The sequence below is a fragment of the Anas platyrhynchos genome, chromosome 12 (genome assembly GCF_047663525.1).
Source record: "Anas platyrhynchos isolate ZD024472 breed Pekin duck chromosome 12, IASCAAS_PekinDuck_T2T, whole genome shotgun sequence".
Lineage (NCBI taxonomy): Eukaryota > Metazoa > Chordata > Aves > Anseriformes > Anatidae > Anas > Anas platyrhynchos.
Genome location: NC_092598.1, coordinates 7574926 through 7598260, shown reverse-complemented (window position 1 = coordinate 7598260; position 23335 = coordinate 7574926). Strand labels below are relative to the sequence as shown.

General features: G+C 36.0%; 1 long non-coding RNA gene across 1 annotated transcript in view; it reads left to right on the top strand.

Moving 5' to 3' along the window:
* Window positions 1-23335, top strand: part of LOC106016711 (uncharacterized) — a 160847-nt gene that overhangs the window by 80304 nt on the left and 57208 nt on the right. The window lies entirely within an intron of this gene.

The following is a 23335-nucleotide window of genomic DNA, read 5'->3' as shown; positions in this document are numbered from 1 at the left end:
ATACATGTATTTAAACAGGTGAATGTATCCAGATGTAGCCCATTATGTAGACACACAGGCATGTGACTGATGTGTTTAGAGAATACCAGAATAAAGGAAGAGACATAGGTCTGTCAAACTTTTGGGGTCTCTGCATCCTATCTGTGCCCCAACTGGCACTGAACTTTTGTTGTTGAAGTGGTAGTTGACTGTAGCAAACATACAGTAAACATATTTGTACCTTAATATTCTCACTTAAAAATACAAGCAGGATCACAATGGAGTTGCAAAGTCTCTTTTAAGCATATATTGAAGAATTTTGAGATCCTCCAAAGCAAGCACAAAAGACAGCGTTTTTGTAATTCACTATTATTATAAAAACATCAATATGAAACAAGTTCTCTGCAGTAATGTGTTGTATGTTGGAATGTTAATGAAATCTGTATGGATTTCATATTTCAGGGACTTCAGGTGATACTACCTGCCTGCATGAAATGCTGTAAATTGCTTAATTAGTCGTCAGATTAAAATTACCAAGTGGTCTCTGTCACTTGCTATACTAAAGCTGTACTATTGCAACTTGTTGTACAGTTGGTTTAGTGGGGATTCATTCTTCATTGTAGTCTGTGCTAGCAACATGAATGGAACTGAAGAAAAAACACTTCTGGATGGAACAGCCATCATTAATCTTACTAATTAGTCATTGCTGTCAAGTATATCTTTTAAAAAGAAATAAAAGTAGTCATTCTTGGCAACTGGATCTGCACTTATTACTGGACAAATGCTTCCACTAATTTTAGTTTTCAATCCTTTTTCTCTTTATATTATTTGGTTCTTTCAATCTAAATATTTTAACTTTTTTTTTTCCTCAAGGCAGTATGAGGTCCACAGGAGGAAGTCTACAGCTTTCATCTTGATTTATAGAGACGATGATAAAAGTTTAGTCTCACAGCTTGTTGCCCATTTCTCTGCTAGATTGCTGCCTACAGCATATGTTCAAAGACAGGTTGCCCATAGTTGAATGTAGCTTTATTTCAGTAAACATAGCCTACAGTAGAAACATATTGAATTTAGGCTAAACTTGCAGAGAGATTGGAAGAAAAACACTATGTATAGCATTGGGTTGCAATTAATTCTGTTCTAACATTTATAAGTATGTTTGGCTATGCTAGAGGGATAAAAGTAGATGGGGTTTCATCCCTGTTTCGGATATCTGCAGTTGTTGTGGTTTGTGGCTCAGGGTATACTGAAATGAGATATTGTCACCTGTGTTATATGAATACATCTTCTTGAGAATCAATTTTCTGTGTGTCTTAGAAATCTATCTTTCAGATATCACAAAGAATCACTGCTTCGCAACCTTACCATGCTATAGAGAAGAAACAATATGAAGCCACAGAGGAGTAAGAGGAGAACTATTAATCCTCAGGTGATGAGGAAGAGTGCTTTTCTGTGCTTCCTCAGGAATCAGGAGAGCAATATGATAATACTGTCATCACTTGGAAATACTCCTCATTGTTATGTATTTTATATGCATATATATAACACATAAAGACACAGATACGTAAATTTATATATATACACTATATACAATGTTATATTAATAACATGAAAGGAAGTATTTACTTTTAAATACTAGTACCTCCAATGTTAACTAGTTTTATATTAATTCAGTAATAGAATTTATATAGTTTATATGTTAGTGATTGCTTGTTATAGGAGGGTGTTCTCAGTTTTACCAAAAGAAGGTATGTACACACTGCTGTCTGTGTGTCATTTGGCATGTTGCAGTACAAGATCGATAGTGTTCCTTTTGCTCAGGTGAGTCCTTGTATGACTTAAAACTTTTTATTATGCAGTCCACCTCTAGGTAGTTGGCAGGAGGGAGGGAGGTCTCTGCTTCATAGCTCTCTTTATGTCCTTCCACTCTCACCTTAGTTCCACTTTTACCAGTGTTCCCTCCCATGGAGTGACCTCCCATTCTCCATTCATCAACTACACATGCTGTTGTTTGAGTGACATATGTATTTTGTTTTTCTTACCTAGCTTCCACTCCTCAGTCATCAATCCTCTCAGCTGACCTTACTCTTTTCTCCCCGGATTTACTTTTGCAGCCTCGTTAAAGGGGTTTGACCTTTAACGTCACTCCACACTCTGTTCCTGTCTCTTTGTTGTCTGGAATTACTGCAGTAAAGCTCCAATACAGCAGAAGGGCAATTCTTCATGCAGCCCTGTCCATAGGAGGGAGCTGACTCCTGTCAAAATCATTGCAATGCCAAAGTCCAAAATTGCAGCTCTCTTCCAGCATTAAATCTTTTTAATGAAAGGGCAGTATTTATTTATTTTTTCTTTCTGTTGCTGAGGTAGAGCAATACAAAGTGCCATACAAAGTTACATTATCACTAATGATAGTATTAGCTATCACTGAATTTCAGGAGAGATAGGAAATAGATTTGCACTAAAGGAGAAATATTCAATTTAAATGCCTCAGACAGATTGAATGGATTTTTTTGTTACTTTTACTTAAGTTGGTTTAAACAGAATAGAAATGAAGGATGTTACTAGAACTACATGGTGAAATAGTGGTTCATTAATATCATCATCCATAACCTGCCTGTCGCACACCCCTTGTTGAGACCAGATTGTCTGCTGTAGGAAAGTTCAGATTAATCTATCCCTTATGTTGTCATACTTACTGGAGTGGCAGATTAACATTCTATTTTTGGTGCCTAATTTCTAAATTAGCAGTTTTCATCAAACCATGTTTACTGCTGTCACAGAAGAACAAGCTGGGATGTGCACAGTCTCGCTGAGTGACGTGTAATTATAAAAGGCTGAGGATGTGCCCTTGTGCTTGCTAAATGAGATGGCAGCAGTTCTTTTCCTCTCTGAATATACTGATGAGCTCTTTTTTATTTTTATTTTTTTTTTTTTTGTGTATATTTAATTGGTACATTCTTTATTAGTTAAAGTACTCAGAGTTTTTTACTTTTACTGACTGGTAATTGGTCAAATTTAAAGGAGAATTTTTACTTAGTTTAACCATTTTCTTTTTCTAAATATATTTCTACTTTTTTTTTTTTTTGTAGTCCCTCCTAAGTGGGTAGGCTTACTTTTTATATTGTAGTAGTTTGAATAAAGTTTTAGTTATTGAAAAGTAGAAGAAAATGGCTTTCTCAAATCATTTTTTTTTAAAGTTGGTCTTTGTAAGGTTAAAATATATCAGTGTCTGGGTTTTCCAATCCAGCCATGCAAAGGGTTGTAGGTTCCAGGATGCTAGCGAAATTAATTCCCAGAGAGGTTCTAATAACTACATCGGTGTGGAGTGAATGATATCATTTTTCTTCCTGAAGTTGTGTTCATTGTAGATATGCACTCAATTCTCCAGTGAGTGAATTTGGATTGACTCCCATACCTAAAATTAGCCTTTATGAAAATTGGCAGTCTTTGGATAAATTGGAAACAATCCACCAAACTTTTTTTAAGGTCTTAAAAGATGTTAGGCTTCTTGGGAAAAGTCTCATATCAGCTGGGAAGTAATAATCATATGGAATGAAAGGCAAAAATAGGGCTGCCAAAATTTGCAAAGAATTAGATTTTGTCAGGAGGATATTCTGAACGTGGAGGGAGAAGTCAGGGTGCTGGCAAGATTTGTGGATGTGGACTTAGAGGGTTTGCTTACTTTCAGTATTTTGATGTTCTTTTAAACCCAGACTGAGACTATGATTTATGCCACAGCTTTTCACCGATGAAGTATGATGAAAATCATTCCTCAATGGATGTTTGTTTTCAATATTTAAGGTCACAACAAAGCATTCTTATATGTCTAAGTAGTAAACTGCATTCAGGTTTGAGGTTCTTATGTGACTGTCATGCAGTAATTGTCCCGTGGAACTGAGTAGCTGACATTCAGCACATAGCCAGGTTTCATCCCTGATGATCTATAACTCAGGAATTGCAACTCAGTTAATTAGAGCAAAGTGGTTTTGGAGAGAAATGTAATGGAACTAACACATTGTCAAGTAATTTATTGTTGTTATTATTATTATTATACATTTTGTGGAAACCACGTTTTTGCAATAAATACTTGATGGAAAATGCTCTACCACTTCTGGTGTCCAAATAGATGCTACCTTCTGGTCTTTCTGGCAATGCTTAGTATTGGGTTTTATTGAACAGAAAGTTTTAAAAAGAACTCACGAGTGTAAATGATACACAAAAACAGTCACCAGTGAAGACATAAATGCTCCTGAAAGCATAAATATTTTGAAAGTATCTGCTAATTGCTGTGAAATTCTGTATTCGTTAAATTAATTTGAAACTTTTTTTTTTTAACTTTCCATTTCTGTGCTAGAGTAGAAAGCATTAAGAAAAAGTATCAGGTGATGGCACTCCATATAACTATGAAAACGTCCACTGAGTGCTAATTAATACCAGTTAAGCAAAACCAATTCATATTCTACTTGACTTAAGAAATGGCAGAAGGAGTTTATTAACAGACAACCTATGGCTCTTAGCCATATTCAGATTAGTGATTGTTAAGGATTCCATATAATTATATATGATTTTGAAAACATTCAGATTTGTCTCGATAGATAAATCTTAAGGAATTAATTTGATCAACATTTTACTACTATGCATATGCCTGGATGATGAAGAAACATTAATGTTTCTTAAATATATATATATATATATATATATATATATGAAATAGTTAAATATCTTAACCGACTGCTCTATTTTTAAATACTAATTACACATGGAAATATTATCACAGATTGTACAGAATTATTTTTAACTTCAACATCTTTTAATCCTCATTCCACTTTATTTCCTTATCAAGAAGGTCATTCAGGATAAGCAACTGACTCTTTATTCAGACTTCAATTTTCTGAAGAAAGGTCTAGCGGTCTTGAAAAGGACTCATAATCGCTCCTTTGGATTTCTTTAGATATGTTTGCTGAACTCCTCAGGGAGTCTTTGATATCCTGACACTTCATGTTAGTGCAGCATGTTTGCCAAAAATATTCTTTGTCAAAGAGGTTGCAGAGCTTTTTTCTGTTTGCCTCTTGAAGCTGCATGGCACACAGATGCCTAGAGTGAGAAAATGGGATAAAGAAAATGGTGTAAATGTAATTACTGTCAGCTATTTGGTGCAACAGCTTGAAAAGATTTTTCATCAAACAGTGGAGGAGTGTTTCATTGAGAGTAAGATGGTAAACATTAGGTTTTGATTGTCAAGCTTCCTTAAAACACCTAGAATCCATGCTTTGGAGTTCGTTAAAGAAACTTCAACTAGAGATGTTTCAGGTACTCCTGTGAAGTTTTATGTTGTATTGGTTACTTACTGAACCCTGGGTAGGGAAGTTATACCTACTTACATTTAGCAGTATCTGTGGGACTCTCTTTCAATCCCAGTGATACCCTATTATCTCCAGATAACAGTAGGTCTGAGAACAGTCTTTCAGTCATGGAAATGCTAACGAATTCGTGTTGTGTTTTCCTTTTCTCTGATAAAAGAATTTGTATCTGTAACTTCCAGACATATGGACACAGAACAGAGAACAGTACTAGAATAAATCACAGTGATTTCATTCCAGTCTTACTTTTACAAACTGCTGCCTATATTGTCAACACCTCTATGCTGTTAGGACTAAGTAAGCTAGCTTCTGTAAATATGAGCAGCTCCATCATTTATCTTAAGCTCCAATCTGTCTTCTTGTTGTTTTTAAAGGTAATATATAATATTAAGTGAAATAGGAATCACTTCCCTCAGGAAATGTTATTCCAATCAAAGCAACTTGACTGTGCATGAGTGAAAACAATGCCTAGCTTAATGAAATTTGAAAGAACTGATGAGATAAATGGATGAAATGAAGGATTCTGAACAATTTGTGCAATAACTTCAGGGTGAATGCAAGAAAAAATGACCCTTCAGTTTGAATGTAAGTGTGACAGTAGTACCGGTAAACTAGCTGTCATGGTTTTGGCTGGGATAGAGTTCATTTTCTTCATCGAGGCTCATATGATACTATGTTTTGTATTTTTGGTGAAAATAGTGGCGATAACACAGTGATGTTTTTAGTTGCAGAGCAGTGCTTGCACAGAGCCAAGGACTTCCCTGCCTCTTGTGCTGCCCTGCCAGCAGGAAGTCTGGGGGTGCCCTGGCAGCTGGGGGGGGACACAGCTGGGATGGGTGACCCAGGCTGGCCAAAGGGATGTCTCATGCCATTTAGTGTCATGCTCAGCAATAAAAGCTGGGGTAAAAAGCAGAAGGGAGGAACGTTTGGAGAGATGGCATTTTTCTTCCCAAGAAACCATAGCACATGATGAGCCCCGCTTTCCTGGACATGGCTGAACACCTGCCTGATGATGGGAAGCAGTGAATTAATTCCTTGGTTTGCTTTGCTTGTGCACACGGCTTGTGCTTTACCTAGTAAGCTGTCTTTCTCTCAGCCCATGAGTTCTTACACTTTTACCTTTCCTATTCTCTCTCCCATCTCACCTGGGGAGAGCGAGCAAGCGGCTGGGTAGTGCTGAGCTGCCTGCCAGGTTAAACCACAACACTGGCTCCTGAAATGTATTCTTTGAAAGAAAAGGAAGGTAAGAATGTGGAGGTGGCTTTGGGAGAAGTGGACATTTGATCATTGTTTTTGAAGTGATATAGGTGAAAGGTGATGGGAGAATAGACTAAATCAAATGAAAAGGGAGGAGCAGAGTTATGTAGAGCCTCTGAGGTGATGGCAGGAAGACTGAAATTTATTTTAAAATCTTGCATTTCACACACACACACACAACACAAAATGCTGTTTCTTAAAAAATGGAAGACTGTGATGTAAACAATACATTCTTATTTGAAATTAATTCTCCCATCTTCCGACCTGAAAGTAATAAACAGATAGTGGACCAGAACTGAATGCCTGCCAGATCCAAATACAGCTTGAGCTTAAAATATTTGTTCATTTCTAATTCTAGGTTAGAAGTCACAAGTGTCAAAGAATTGGACTTTGATTGACTTTATAGCCTTTATATCTGTCACAATACCGCATTTCTGAGAGGCCTGGTTTATATATTCTACTCACAAGCTCAGCACTGTATTGTTTGGCAGATTTGGGTCTGGGAAATCATTCTTCCAAAATCAGATTGATAGAGTAATGGATCGCTTGTAAGGATCACTTAAGTATAATTGCGCTGTTTGATTTGTGCAAATTTTGTCAGTAGAAGTGTGTCAAACTTTAAGAACATTTTTTTTTTCCCCTTGCTTTTATCATTGACTATGTGGGGACTAAAATCTCTATAATAATTTAGCAGTATCTGATGGTCTTCTTTGCTTCTCACTGCCTGTTGCCACCTTTCTCAGAGGGTAGGATAGACTCCGCTGGGTATTTTCAGTGGCTTTCAGATCTGTTTACCTAGATGATGGAAAAAAGAACAGATGGTTCAAGTTCTGTTTGGTTCTGTAGTAGTTCATAGGTAACAGTTTATCCCTTTCTTGACCACAGATGGAGCTGAATAAATTGGTGGAGGGAGGAATAGGAATTCATGGGGTCTCTATATAATAGAGTATGTGTGAAAGCTCAGAGTCCTCCAGCGTGTCTTGCCCACAGACACTTAAAAATGAGTTTGATAAATGCATCATGAGAAGCAACTGCAATGTAAAAGACAATCATATGTTATCATGCAGCACAATTTAGGCTAGTTTATTTTCATTGCAAGTATGTCTCTGACCTGTTTGGATTATCATATCATCACTATTTTGATGTCTTAAAATCAGATAATTTTCTGCTACATTACTATTTGGAAACATTCAGCTTTCAAACATCTTCATTCAGGGCCATCATTTGTATAGCACTTAATTAGTAAACAGTTTGAAAGTTGGAGACTCCTAATTTAAATCAATTAAAAGGAAAGTTGTCAGTGGCATTTTCAGTGCCTATCTACACCTTTACAATTAGTGAGAGAAATCTGGCCACTCTTCAGACTAAAACTGGTTCTCAAAAGTCAAGAAGTAAAGCTGGAAATTAGGAACAGATAATTCTGCAAAGTACAGACAAGAAAGCTGCAGTATGAGGTTGTTCACTGAGGTCATTATCAGATAAGTACAAAATTAAAAAATATGTACATCCAGTGGTTGTAAGCTGTGAAGTACCTTTCTGTTAGATCAGATACCCTCCTTCCCACTCATTCTCTTTGCCAAATGAGGCTATTTTATTTTTGTGATAATGTTTTGTTTTGCTTGGGGTAGGTTGGTTAACAGGTGAGATATAATTACTTAAATTGTCTGTTTGGTTTTATTTCCTCTGTGGGACACTGTATATAACTGAATTTGGACTGTCTGTTCCTTGGGGAAGTGTTTCCATGTTACCGAGGGTGTGAATGCAAACCAGGATGTTTTTTGGACAAATTCATGCCATTGCCGTTTGTCCATGTGCAGCTTTGGAATGTAGTTTAGTGGAAAACGGGTTATAAAATAGCTTGTTCTACTTTTAATAATTGTTACTTTTTAACACATTCCTTTGTCATCCCACATACGTATGATAATGATGAGATGCACTTCTCTCAATGCTAGTCTGTTCTTTTAACAATACTTATGAGTGACACAGATTAATAGAATATGGCATTCCAGGATCCAGAGTAAAATATGAAATAAAAAATGACTGTTTGAGAAAAAATTAGTCATGTGCAGAGGGACCTATTAAAGTTGCCTCACATATCAAGCCTTTGTTCTGAGCATGTGTGACTGGAAGAGCAAGGCTGCGCTGTCAGAATTTGTTTAGCTAATGATTCTAACTTGTTAAAATTTTAACCATGGCTCCTTTTGTTGTGCTTCAAAGGATTCGTAATGCTCTTTATATTAATTTGTCCTATACTCTTGAAAATATCATTCTTTTAGTTATTATTTGGACAGTGATTTGACTGCTCTGGCAAATACTGTTTATATGTAATTTTGGTTTTGAATATGGAGTTCTGTGTAAAAAGAATCTGCATAAAACTCATAGCTTGCATTTTTGTGTTATCCACTAAGACACAAAATACAAATCAAGTGCAAGAAAAGCTTGGAGCTACACTGTAAGAAGTGAATTCTGAAATCTATCACAATTTATACTGTCAGAGAAATATGCATTTAAAAATCCTTGGTCATGTAGTAGAAAGAAACTAGGAGGAGAATCTCATTCTAAACAATGATTTTGAGAAAATATTATGTGCAGAATAGCATGCCACAGAACATGCACCAGCATACATGTTTACATTTTTATAATTCCCATGTGTTTTACCAGAGCCTAAGACTGGTTACAGTGTGAAATAGCAACCTTCTGAACCAGTGTTTCCGTGCTTCGCACAGCGACAACTTCGTTTCTCTTCATGTGTGAAGCTTGGTATTGTGCTCTCTCTTTCTGTATCTTCACAGCAGAGATTTTGTTGTGGCAGTTACAAGTGGGCATATGGAGGCAACAGCCTTTTGGGCATCAAAACCGGCAGCATCAGAACAAGCCACATTGGTAGACTAGATGAAGGATGCTTCCTTGCTGATAAATACCATGTCAAGTGTTCTATCAGCATGAAAATGTGTGTAGTTTTCTACGCAAAACTGAGGGGATTCTTAACTCTCTGCCCAGATTGGAAATGCGCACTCAAGTATGTGGTTGGCCTAAGATGCATGTATGCTTCAGCATATTTTTGGATTTCTTTTTGATTAATATCACGCTTCAGTGCATCCATCTGTCTGTGTACTAAGTGCAAGTTTCAAAGGAAGATAAGTGATATACATCAATTAATAATGCAGGCAAAGTTTAGGACTTCAGGAAATTTAGTAACTTTAATAGTAAAGTGTTGTGAGATTGAAATGATAAAAGGTTTATGCAATTTTCAAAATAAATGGAGTCTGTTTCATAAAGGTAATTAATAGAAGCCTATGACTCTGAACAATACTTCTAGCTCTTCTTGTTCCATGCAACTAATTTCATAGTAGTTTGGCAGGACTGAAGTTCACAAAGCAACAGTTATGTCTGTATTTTACCACAGATATTTTACCTTACTCCAGAAACTCTGCTTCAAAAATGAAGCTTGTGGCTTTCCTAAAGCTGTGCTTTCAAAGCCGTTTTTAGGAGTGTAGCATTGTCTTTATTGGGTTTGGAAACTCAAACTGTTAGCTTAAAAATTACTGGGTGAATTAACAAAAAACAAAAAGCCTATAAGAAATTTAACCCATACAGTTTAGCAATCACTAAACCAGCTAACAAATAGAGAAGATTTAAATTGCTTCACAATGCCAGTTGCTTACAGAATACCTGCCATCCTCTTGAGAGGTTAAAAAATAATCTATTTGCAGCTCTAAGGTTGAAGAATGCAATGAATTTAGTAAGCTCAAGCCTCACTGCACTTGTCTTTCATGCTACCAAATGTGTCCTTTTAAGATATTATACTGTTTCACACCTGATTGAATAAAGAATTTAAGAAGATACCTTCTCACAGTATATCTGTTCTTAAGTCTCTTATCATTTCTTAATGTTGGAACATATGCGTGTCGATATCCATGGGGCAGCTGGAAAATATTTATAAAAATTGTCCTGGTCAATGCTTTTAAAGCTTTATTTGAATATCTAAGGAAGACTTGGATTTTATACATAACACACAAAAAATTAGGCTGCTTATCTGCAAACAAATACTCCATACCATAGTGTACTCTGAAAATAGTGTTTAATGACACAAAAAGGATCGGTAAATTGCAACCTTAGGGCAATAGAGTAACAAAGACCAAATTTGTCACTGGTGTAACTCTATTACAGTTAATCAAATAACACTTGAAGTGATTTGGCCCAATGAGTCTGCAAGTAATTTCATCTGAAACAGAGACCGAAGGACATATGGTTACTGTGTATTTAACAATGATGTTCTGTGACAAGTTTCTGAGTTGTAATCTTTATTGTGTGAAATCAAATGGACCTTCCACAGCAGAAATATGTGCTTACATGTCTGTGTCTTCCTTAAAGAAGGAAGACATTGCTTCATTGCTAAATAACCAAAATTATCTCGATATTTCTGTATTCTTACATCGTTCATTCTAGCTTCAATCTATAAATTTATTAAAGCTATATAGCTGTGGTGCATTCAGCCAGATTTCAATGTATACGTGTATTTAGGAAAGCACCGAAAGACATTTATACCTGTATACAGGTATAGATATTGTAGATGTACCAAGCATTTGTAACATTTTTGCACTCTAAATAATTCAGTGTGTTTGGAGGTATTTGAAACAAAAACTGCCTTGGGATATCAGTAGGTCATAGATTCAGTGAGAATCGGCTTCTCCATTAACTAGCACTGGCATTGAATCAATACAGTGTGAGTTATGCTGGCAGCTTGTTCAGTTCAGCTTTATAAAAATGTGGAATAAATATCCAAATTTCACAATAGCTTGTCCAAAGCAGAAAAAAATCCCAGTGACTAATTTTGTGTACAGAATCGTTGAAGGAATGATGAAAAGAACATAGCTCGGACAAACCTTGGACAATTCTTCGTGGATAGGATTTGATGTAGAAAAGTTAGTGAGCGTTGTAATTTTGCTCATTTCCGATCACAGTTGTTTTGTGTTTTATTTTTTGTTATTGTTTTAGAATTCAGATCCGCATGTTAAGAGAGTCCATTTACATGTACGTGCTTGTAAAATTTACTTGAACTCCATCAGCTGAGGTAAATATGTAAGAACATACATGTTAGGGAGTGGAAATTTCTGCTTTAAGAGACTGATAAAGTTTCTGTTCAAGCATCACGAAGAGGAGGCTAAATTAAATTCTTTTAATGATGTGTGTCTGAGGTTTCAAAATCTCTCACACCAGATCAACTTCTATGTACTTCAAGATGTCTGTGTTTCTGTTAGCTCATGTGTGTGTGATTGATTCCATACCCTGGTCAGATCAAAAACACTTAGCATCAGAATGTGTTAGGTTCTTTTCCACTTATAAACTGTCTTCTACAACAAACTGACCTTTCTCTGAATAGGTCAACAGCTTACAGAGCCCAGGGACCACCATCTGACCTATGTTACACTGATGAATTTCTAGAGTACCTTCACCGATGTCAGTACAGCTACTGCAGTACATAGTGGTGTGAGAGCACAAATTTCACTGGGAGCTACCTTCAAGTATCTATATAAATAGTTTACAAACTTTAAATCAATTTATTTCTTTTCAGAGGTATTAATTAATTAAACAAAGGTTTTAAATGTAGCACTTAAACCATACCAGGAAAAGCTAATGTCCAGGTTAGAGGAGATCGACTTGTAGGTGAAGAGATCTTCTAACCTTTAACCTTAGAGACTACAATTTGAGTTTGTATTGGAGCCAGCTGTCTACAGAGACAGTTATCAAAAACATCATCCAAGGCCATGTGATTGCCTATGGTTAAACAGAGTCTACCTGTTTTCTATTTATTTTATAGTCTCTGGAAGCAGAAAATAGCAATGGAAATTCTGTTTTAAAAAAGGAAAATAAAATGAGTTTGAATTAAGAATGGATATTACTGACAGACTACATTATGTATGATTGGTGGAAAATTGACGTTACACATTAGTTGACAATTTTTCTCATTGAAATTAAAGAAATTTAGGACACTTTCAAACAAAGCTATGTTAATTCTCTAGAAGTGCACTTGTCTGCCTTGAGGGACCTTCAGAAATGTCTATTTATGATAAACACCTTCAAGCATAAAGTTTTCAGGCATGTAGAATGTTAGCAACTATAAAGGAAGAACACGTCTGTTTAATTCAGATCATTTTCCAATTTACATAAATGAAAGGCTTGCATTTTTTTCCCCTCAAGATTACAATTTTCAGTTCTTTATTGCATGAAAACAAGCAAACAAAAATACTGAGATGTGTAGTTAACACCAAACTCAGGGCAACAGGCCCAATCTTGCAAAATGTGCTAGGCTTAGCTTTGTGTGGCACTGCCATCAGTAAGTCCTCCCAAGCAGTTAAATTCAGTCTGGATTCAGTGTCAGATCCCAGGTGACCTATATTATTTCACATCCATTTAGGACTGTTCTGTTGTGTTGTTTTAGACCAGTCTGATGTCTGGTTTGAAAGCAATGAGGAGCAGTGGCTAGGTGGGAGCTATAAAATCCAGCAGACTAAGGGTGCGTGCCAAATGACTGTTCTACCATATATCTCCATACTGATGTATGTAATGCACTTTTTTTTTTCTGTTTTATTTATCCTTTCAAAACTGTAGCTTCTTATTTTTCACCTGTTACCCTTCATTGTTCCATAGACTATGAATCTAAAGCCTAGAGCAGACCATTAAACTCTCTCCCACACTCTCTGTCTGTAGGTGTGTGTGTATGTAGGAAGCAAGAAACAAATACTTTTCAAGTTGTGTAACTGTCGTAAGCACAGATGGGAATGGTCAGGTTTAAAGCCTATGGAATGAGCTTAAACCAGGTTGCTCCAGTAAGCAATATGTAACATAGTTTGTGGGGGAGATATGAAGAAGATTATTGAATGATACTGCATAAAATGAGCTAATGAAATGCCTTTAAATGCTTAGGAAATTGACGTGTTTTTAAGATGAAGGTCATTTTGTGAACATAGACATCTGTAGCAATGGTGATGGTAGTAGTGAAGCAGCTACAGTGTCAACCCTTCGTTCCTTGGGTTATGCTTGCTAGCACTGAATGCTTTACAATGGATTTTTCTCACAGATCCAATACTGTCTGTGACAAAGCAGGCATGAAGTAAAGGCCCCATTTCTGGATCTTTAATCCCAAAGTCTCTAAGCAGTTCATTTAATATCAGCTCAAGTTTCATCACAGTGTGTGTGTTTGCTGGACTTCCTACAAAAGAGAACAACTATATTAGGATGGTATTCTGCCATGTCCCATGCTTAATTGATCTCTTCTATGAGCTGAACAAATATGAAGGCAGAAAGTGCAAGGGTGGAACTTTTCAACCAATAAGGAGCTCAATCATTTCAGTTACATCTCTGTTGGGTATCTTTAGATAGAATATCCTTTGTGATTCCCAAGTAGGAAGTGTAACTATGAAACTACACCATGTAGTGTTTTGGTCACTTAAATTCAGAATTCAGGTTTCACAAGTACTGTGGGATGTGCTAATAAACTACATTGAAATAGAGAGTGCTCCCAGAATCCTGTGCAGCACTGCTTCTACCTGTGCACAAGTATGCATATAGAACTTTAGACAGAGGATATACATGTATATGAATGAATTCTCTTACAGAAAAATATAGAGTAAATACCGAAGTAAAAAATATAAATGAGACTCCATGCTAGACTGTTAATTTTTTTTTGCACTGTGCAAATATTGTTGCACATGGAGGCCCAGGCAAAGGTGTGGCTCCTCTAAGGCAGAGGTAAAAGTATTACAAACTATTTATTATAAAATAATAAATTAAAACAATATTTTAATATACATTAAAAATAAAGGGGTTGAAAACTGGTTTGCTCAACGTAGTGGCAGAAAAATACTAAGAAATATATTTTGTGTTTATTTAGACAATCTTAACATATAGTGTGTTCTAAAATTAGGCAAAAATAAGTTCCAAATTATGTGGTATTTCTTAATACTAGTGAATGGCTTCTATTTCTTGGCACCACATATCTAATAGCCTCATAGTGCCTTAGTAGAAACATTATACAAATATAGTCCAATAAACCAAAATTCAAAACTAAAGAGCCAATCAAACTGAGATAAAAGCACTTAATCCCATGACCTTTTAAAGTGAAACATGGAGCAGAAATTACCAAAGTACAGCATATTTCTTATGTCTTCGGTTTTCTTCATTAAGTACAAGCTTGTGTGTTTATTCATGCAAAGTTTAAGTAATAACTAGAGTTAAGCAAATAGGGTATGGTAACTTAAATGATGCCTTTTTAAAAAAAAATTTTTTTTTTTTTTCAGCTAAACATCTTTGAACATGTAAGATTACCTAACTTTTATTTATTTTTTTATAATTTTATTTTGACCTATTCTTTCCTTCAATATGATCCCTTTGAAGATCTGTGCAACTACAATGTTCTGTATGTGAACATTGTCTCAGTTACTGTGTTGTAATAGTTTACAGTCATGGTAGTCATAGAAATGTGTGCAGAAACTTCTAGCTCCTTGCCTTTTGTCTAGTCTAGTGTAAGACAGCTGTAAGAAAGAAACCAGGCATCTGGTCTTATGTAGCGTTGTGCGAAAAGACCATGCCTTGTTTTTTAGCTGCCTACTGCATTACTGGACTTATTTATTTGACACAATACTGCTTTGGGCTGTGGTTCATCATCTTGGAGCATGGGTCCAAGACTTTGAATCTTGTTACGTATGTCCATGTAGACAGCCCTCTATTAATTACTGTGATTATTAATTATGCACCCATTTAAAGCGTGGCAATGCCACCAAAATTTTACTGATGTAAATGACATTCCCTCATCTTCATGGATATTGTACATACATGTGTATTGGCTTGTGTTGTTTTACTTTATTCAGACAGGAGTATATAGATATTTGTCGTTAAACAGAAATATTGTCTGCCCTATGCAGTATTACAAGAATAATTTCTTAACTTTATCTCCAGAGAACAACCTACCAGGGAAACATATTGTTATCATTTTTTTAATACTGGCAATCTGGAAAGGTAGATATTGTTCTCTGTTACTGCACTTCGTCAGCACAAATATGGTATAGACTTTATTAATGTTTACAATATAAGCCCTAATTTACTTATGTGCAATTACTGTAGCAGTTTCTGAAGGCAGCCAACTGAAATACAGGATTTCTGTTCTTGCTCCAAATATTACTAATTTGTCTCTGAAAAACAAAACGGGATTGCTTGTAAGCCTCTTTGTCAATATTTTAATTGTACATTATCAGCCATACACCAGTCAATCCAGTATCAAACTACATACAGGATTTAAGGAACATTTGAGAGATTAAGGCTATTAGAGAGAAGATAAATTGGTATGATGCTCTGTTTAGAAGTAAGGATTTCAGATGAAGGCTGTCTCATATCAATGACCAGCAAGCAGCAGTGGAGCAGTGAGGAGTGTGTGTGTGTGTGTGTATATATATATATATATACATATACATGTATATATAGTGTATATTTCTGTATTTGCATATGCACTTATTTATAACATGCAATTACTACATATAAACATAATGCCTTATAAAATAACTTCCAGTTAAGGGGAGAGTTTCCTCACTAGTGTGGATCAAAGATTAAGGTCAAAGTTACGATGAATGTTTTGACTTTCTTTGGGGAGTGAGATTGAACCAAAACCTGAACTTTTGACCTGTACTGTGTCTTATGGTCAGTGACATCTGTAAGCGTGTTCCTGTTTGTTTTCCTCTGATAACAGACCTGTGTATCTTAGCTGCTCCAGAAGGAGGACATACATCAGAGGATAACAAAGTGATGAAATCCAGGTTTTACTCTCTACCGTAAAGTGACCTTTGAAAAAGTTCATCATTTGGAGCTGTACTATCCATTAATTTCTACTAATGTCTTTTTATCCTTTATAGCACAATGAAAACTCTGTGGAATTTAATCCTGTAATTCATGCAGGTGTTCTAATAATTCCAATTAATAAGGCCAAAACTTCTGTCTTTGCTTACTGAGAAAATATGATGGTTATTGTGGAACCAAATGCAGAGAGGGAATAAATTTGTTAACTGTGTTGAAACTTTGATTAAAATGTGCTAAATTTGAGAATATTCTGTTTTATAATTAGTTAGTGTTTCCTCCAGATACAATTTGATAAGCCACAACTAGTGACTGAAATTAATGTTAGAGGTTAAAAAAAACAGTAGCAACAGCAACAATAAAACAATGAAAATAAACAAAGGGGGGAAAAACACAATCTCAAGTGTGAGCATTGCAAAAGATGAGACTGGCAAGCAAATGTGTTCACATGTGCTTCTGTTAAAATGGTATTTTATCATTTAGCTTATGAAAGGCGACTTCTTCTCTTAGGCTACCTTTATGCAAGGAAAGAATTGTTGCAGTCTCCAGTGTGTAGCCTCCAGGCTGATAAATTCAGCAGCTCAATGAGTGGGTGACAGAAAGGTCATCCAACTGACAAACTGTCCTATATATCTTTACAGATATGTAACACATTGATTGACTGCTAAAATAGTTATTAGTTGTGATAGAAACTGTATGTCTTCTTACTTACTTCAGGCTATGGATTCATCAGGTGCAGGTGACATATATAGTTATCCATAGCACCACAAGCCCAGAGATGAAATGACTGAACGAAGTAGGGCTTCATTTGGAATGTCGGGAACATACCAAAAGGTTCAGCAATTCATTCAGTGTAGCACACAGAATTGTAAAGGCTGCTTGAAACTCATACAAATGAGAGAAACTTCCTCAGCCTGTGGGATAGGATTGTAACACTCATCTTGCAAAATGTCCTTTGAGATCTCTGGTGTATTTGACCAGGCAAGTACCCATGAAAGGAAAGATTCCTTTGGAAGTCTTTGGCATTGTTGTTTGCAATGGTGGTCCCAGCATTGCAAAGAAAAATATTTTGAAACTGTCTGTCCCAGAAAGCTACAAAGAAAATGAAATGGTGGGTAGCTATTTCCTTTTCCATCTCCTAACTGTCTACGGAATTCCTAGCATATATATCAACTTGATAGCTGGGGCTGTGGATATTTTCTTCCAAGTATTTTATCAAAAATATTTATTTGTATATATGTATTCAGTGGTTAATCTTCTCTTCATTTGTTTCAAGAGAAAAGTCTTAAATATTTTCTTGCTCAAAAGCAAGCACTTAATAATATTCCATTTCCATTTCGACTATTAGAGGAGTCTGCCTAAGTTCTAACCCTTTCAAATGAAACCCCTGACTTTCACATGCTTACTCAGTAAAAGAGTAGAAGTCTCTCTTGAGACTTTGAGATTCACTCAGCAGTTTTTCCTATAAAAATACATTTATTTTTTTTTTTACAAAATCTTGGCAGCCATTTGAATTTTTCCTATGAAGTAAAATGGAGTTACTATGAAATGTCACAATAAATCTCACCAAGTTTCCAGATAAACTTGTCAAGTTAGAAATCTAGTTGTCAAGAAAAAAAAATAAAAAATTAATGTGTTTCCCATCCATAATGACTAATTTTACTGAAGCCATCACTATATGGAAGTAATTTTAGTCATCATGCATTCTGGTTACTTTCTTATTTTGCCTGAGCTGCCTGACACACCAAAATATGTTACACTTGGGTTTCCAACTGCTATATGCAGAATTTGTATCGCTTCAGTACAGTATATTTTCAAAACAGTGCTATGGTATACTCTTGTGCTGTCTAATTCCCCTCGTATATCCAGTTCCTTTAAAAAGGACTGAGAATCAGGACACTCAAAACTTCGCATGAGCCTTTTATTTTAAATAAGCATGAATTACATTCACAACAGTCTTATGAGCCATTCATCATTATTAACATTGTTTGAAGCTGGACTGTTCCTCCCTTTGTTTTCAGTGAATTTCTTTCCCGTGGAAAATGCCAGATTGACAGCCTTGAAAACTGAAATCCCACTGTTTATCTTCAGGCTGCAACAGGATAGTCAATGACAGCACAAACATCCCTTCTGCCTCATCAATATGCCTGAAGTGTGAGCGAAGGTAGTTCAGTCTCCATGGCCATTAAATCCTGTTGATTCCATCAATAAGGATGCCAGTTACTGAAAGATGTCATAGTGACTTTGTGATCCGAATGACTGCTCAAAAGACACTAGATTGAGACGCCAAATTCATCTCACATACTTCAACACATATACGATGGTAATGGCTTTCATTCTCAGTGAATCTGGGATGGATTTAAAAAGGCCTCTTAGATTTAAAGCTTTCTAAAATTCAATAACCGTTCCCCTGAGCCACACAGTCCTTTCACTTACTCGAGAAACTTGTTCATGTTTTTTAAGATGTTCCTTTTCATGTATGAGGTCTTCATTGTTTTCAGTAGCTTTCTATCAGTAGGAGATAGGATCTGTGGGCCATGTGAATAAGTCTACTGAAAGATTTACTTGAATGTAAAAAGCTGCATACCATCTGCTACTACTTGTGTGCATTTGTTTTGTACCGGTAAGCAAGGTGCAGGTACCTGTCTTTATACTGAGTTCTGACCCTGATTCTGTCACCAACAGGGGGTTGCAAAAGCATAACAAAATGTAAGGAGAGCATTATGGATTTGGGTAGCACTCAGAAAAGTCTTCTTGCTTCCTGCCTCAGTTTCCCTTACTAGAAACTGGGGAGAGCAATGCTTAGTAAAAAGATTTTAAAAATGGATTGGTTTATACTTGTGAGTTTTATCGAGCATATTCAGTATCGCTGCCACCTAATTTAGCTATCTACTAGTAGATTAAAAATAAAAGGGACATCTAGATTTAAAGCTGTGATAAGCCACTAGAAGGCGGTGTAGACAGTATGCTGTCTTGTTTTGTTCCAGAATGCTTCCTTGAAAGAGAAATATCCTTAAAAAATTCAAAGTACAAGGAAGAGCAAAGTTTGCTTCAAGAAAACCCTGTAGAAAACATATAAGCTTCATTAGTTATCAGGCAATATTTAACTGAACTAGTATGCTGAACAGATGCTGGTCACAAAAGGGTGCTTTTGTCTAACAATCATTTTGAGCATGGAGAAAAACAGAATGAAGAAAAAATGTAAGAAAGTTACCTGTGAAAAAGAAACACATATTCAGCCTAAAATAAAAGACTTTCCTGACATCCCAAGACTTCCATATTTAAGCTGTTAATGGTTTATATGCACAGTCTTTTCACTGTCAGTGAAAGACTTTTTAATTCTTTGAAATTAACTTTTGATTAACTGTGACACATTTTGGGAGTGTACATGCAGCTGGTCACGTCAAGCTTCAGGGACAGAGCTGGGGACACTGGCATGCAGTATGAGACAGCATTGATCATAAGCTGCTGCTGGCCACACCTTTAGTTTCAGATGTTTTAAAACTCAACCATCTTGTAACAGTAAACTGAGTACTACCAGCATGGAAATAATTCATCAGGGATCAAAGCCAGATTTGGCTGCTAGTTCATAAAATTTTCAGTGTAGTTAGTCTCTGTTACTGGGACCCTTCCATTAAGGCATCATTGTATTTAAAGCAGAGTCTAGCAGAAGTTCTGATTTGAAGCTGTTCTCTGCAAAGTTGTGGGCTACTTGGAGGCAAGCAACTCTGACACTGTGCTAATGAATGAATAAATTGATACAGTTTCTTCCCCAACAGAAGCTCATTAAATTGGTTAAGCAATTAGAGAGCTTTGCTTCTGTTGGTTTGGGGGCTAGCCTCTTCCTGGATATGTGCAGTGCTTACACCTTGTTGTCCTGGGAGGCACAACTGGAATAACCACCCCTGGCTCTGCACACTCCAGATTGAGATGGGATGCTTCGTACCAGCTGAGGATCCCTGCCCTAAGGACCTGGTTCTGCTCCCATGAATGCAGTGTTAAAAGTCTTACTGACTTCTGTGTAAGATCTGATCTCAATTGAAGCAGAGACAACAGGGAAAGTTGTGGTTATAGCTGTGTATATGGGTTGCATGCTGCAATATGTTGTACAGTTCTTTCTAGGGAAGTAGCACTTAGTGTATCTCATTTCCACTCTTAAAAGTTCTCCCCCATTCTTAACCTTAAGCTATATATAAATTTTGTTAAACAAATGTATAGAATTGACATTAATATAATCAGATCTGTGCCCTAAATAATACTTTTTTATTGTAAAAATCACACATTTAATTTATGGCCACTTATAAATTATTTATTACTAATCAGTAAATGATTAGCAGACATTTTTCCCTTAGTTATTTTGGGCAGTGTTGAGTAGTATGGTAAGAACTAATGCATGTTATAATGTATAAGTGCTACAAAATAATGGATAGCATCCTCTAGTAACGTATTTTAATATTATTTATATATGCCTCTCTCATATGTTATACAGTAGAGCTCCTTGCAATAATTTTACTTGAGAAAGCAATGCCTATACTCATTACGCACGTGTCCAAAATTGTCATCTTAGTTTATAGTGATGCTGGTATTTGCTATTTACCTTTTTAAAACATTAATGCTGTTTACTTCATCACTGTCTGGACCAGTGTAATAGAGAAAGAGAGTAGCTCTGCCCGAATCCTGCAGTGCAGGCAGTAGGCGGGCTCCCTGTGCCTGTGTGGAGCCCCACCAATGTCAGTGGGAGCTCACAGCTGTGCAGGACCCTCACGGGCTGGTTGCACTGCTGGAGGCTGGCCTGCAGAGAACTGAGAGGATGTAGTGTAACCAGTCCAACAGGGACTCAGATACAAAGCTCAACTTCTTGCATTTCACAGTGAATGCAACCAAACAGATAGCTCTGCTTTATGAATTGGATTGCCATGCTGTTATCTCCCTCTTTTTTTTTTTTTTTCATCATAAAATGCACACCTCTAAATGCATTAAAAGGAATAAAATCTCAAAGTTCAAAGCTTTCCCAGAGCACTTGCTTATTTATTGTAGATTTGTAACAGTTTGTTGAGTACACCAAATTATTTAAGCTGTGCCTCTTGTAGTAAATAATACATATATTTTTTGGTTTGTTAAGTACCAAAATAACATAGAACCATTTGGCTTCCTTTTTAAAATGCACCTTTAAAAGCCACTGGTAGAGTATTCCTATTGATTATTCATTAGTATCTATGTGGCAGGTTCCTAGTAAGGAAAGATAAATAATTTTAATGAAAATGCAGTGGCAGAAAAATAAACAGAATTGAACACTTGATATTTTAATGACTATATTTTCTTATGGCACTTCATAGGCACTTTTAAGCTGACTTCATGTGGAATATGGTCAGTCCAATAACTGCCTTCTGCTGATGTACTCAGTACAATTGCAGACAACTTAGGTAGCCCCGTGACTGACAGTGTGTGGTATTCTGGGCTTGCAGTACAATATTCAGTGATGATACATAATGATGCTTCTGTGTACTTGTTTCAGATCTGGGCTGTAGTTTGTAACAACAATAATACATAAAGGCACACTTTTAAAAACTTTCAAAATATGTCTCAAAATGTTGCAACCCTAAAATGGGACTTCTAAAATGAGGTACCAAGGTAACAGCACAGTTTGACTCAGGAGTTTGCACTTCTGAAGGTTTATCTGTATCATGCCACATGTTAGGCTGTTATTAGCTTGTCTAAGCACTATCAAACCTAAATTGAGTGGAAATTATTTGAATTCATACAGCCAGGAGCTGGCAGAGAGAGCCCATGTTTGTCTGTACCTTATATTTTCAGTTTGGAGTTTCCCCTTCTTTCTTTCTTGGTAGATCTACTATACATGGGTTTCTGAGAAATACTCTATTGAGTTCAGTTTAATTTCCCATGGATAGGTGTCCATCAATGCCTCAACTGTCTCTTCTTGTACCCAAACTGACACAGCAGTATGAAGAAGTAGTTATGATATATATCATTTACTTTTTAAGTATATACTTCATTGTCATATCTAAATCTTATTTAGGCATTTCAGACTATATTAAAAAACTACACTAAGTATTCTTAAAATTGTGGGTGAAATAATGTTTTTTAAGAGCTCACTGCTGTAAAAAGTGTGTGTGTGTCTTTCAATTAGTTCTCATTATGCTTTTGATCAATAAATGTTCTAACAACATAGCTTTTAAAACACTGCTTTGCAGTTCTCTGGTTTTGAGGATTGTGTTAGATTTCAAGTGGAAGGAGATAGTTTGAGATTTTGCTGGCTTTAATTCTGTTCTCACGGGGAGAAAAATGAAGGCCTTGAGATTTAGTAGTCTATTTTTCTCTTATTGTGGCTTCCTTTTTTTGTGTGCGTGTATTCATCGTTCATCATGATCTTTTTTCCACTGTCTCTCTTGCAGTGGAATGATGGTAATTTATACATGCCTGTTCATTGTATGCTCAAGGTTTTTTTGGTGGTTGTTTTCTTTTTTTTTTTTTTTTTTCAATCCATATTTTCTTTAGTTTATTATAAAACATAGAGTTTCATCTCTCTGTTCCTTTTTACTGTTTTCTTTAATTTTTTGACAGTGAAGCATTTTCCCAAGATGGCAGTGGGAATCCTCTGCAGGCTCTGAGAAAACAGTAGACACAAACATGTAAAATTACAGCGCTAGAATACAATGTTCTGTGTGTATCTTAGTAAATATGAGTATATAAACTGAAGATTGAATACGATTCAAAATCTGCATTCTTGCAAGACATATCTTCTGTATGAAATTTGGACATTTGAGATTTGCAAGGCATTAGAAGATTTTAAGATTAGAACATTTAAAGAAAACAGATGGCCTCATCTTATTTAATTTAATTAAAGTTATTTAGTATGGAGAAGGGAGAAGGCT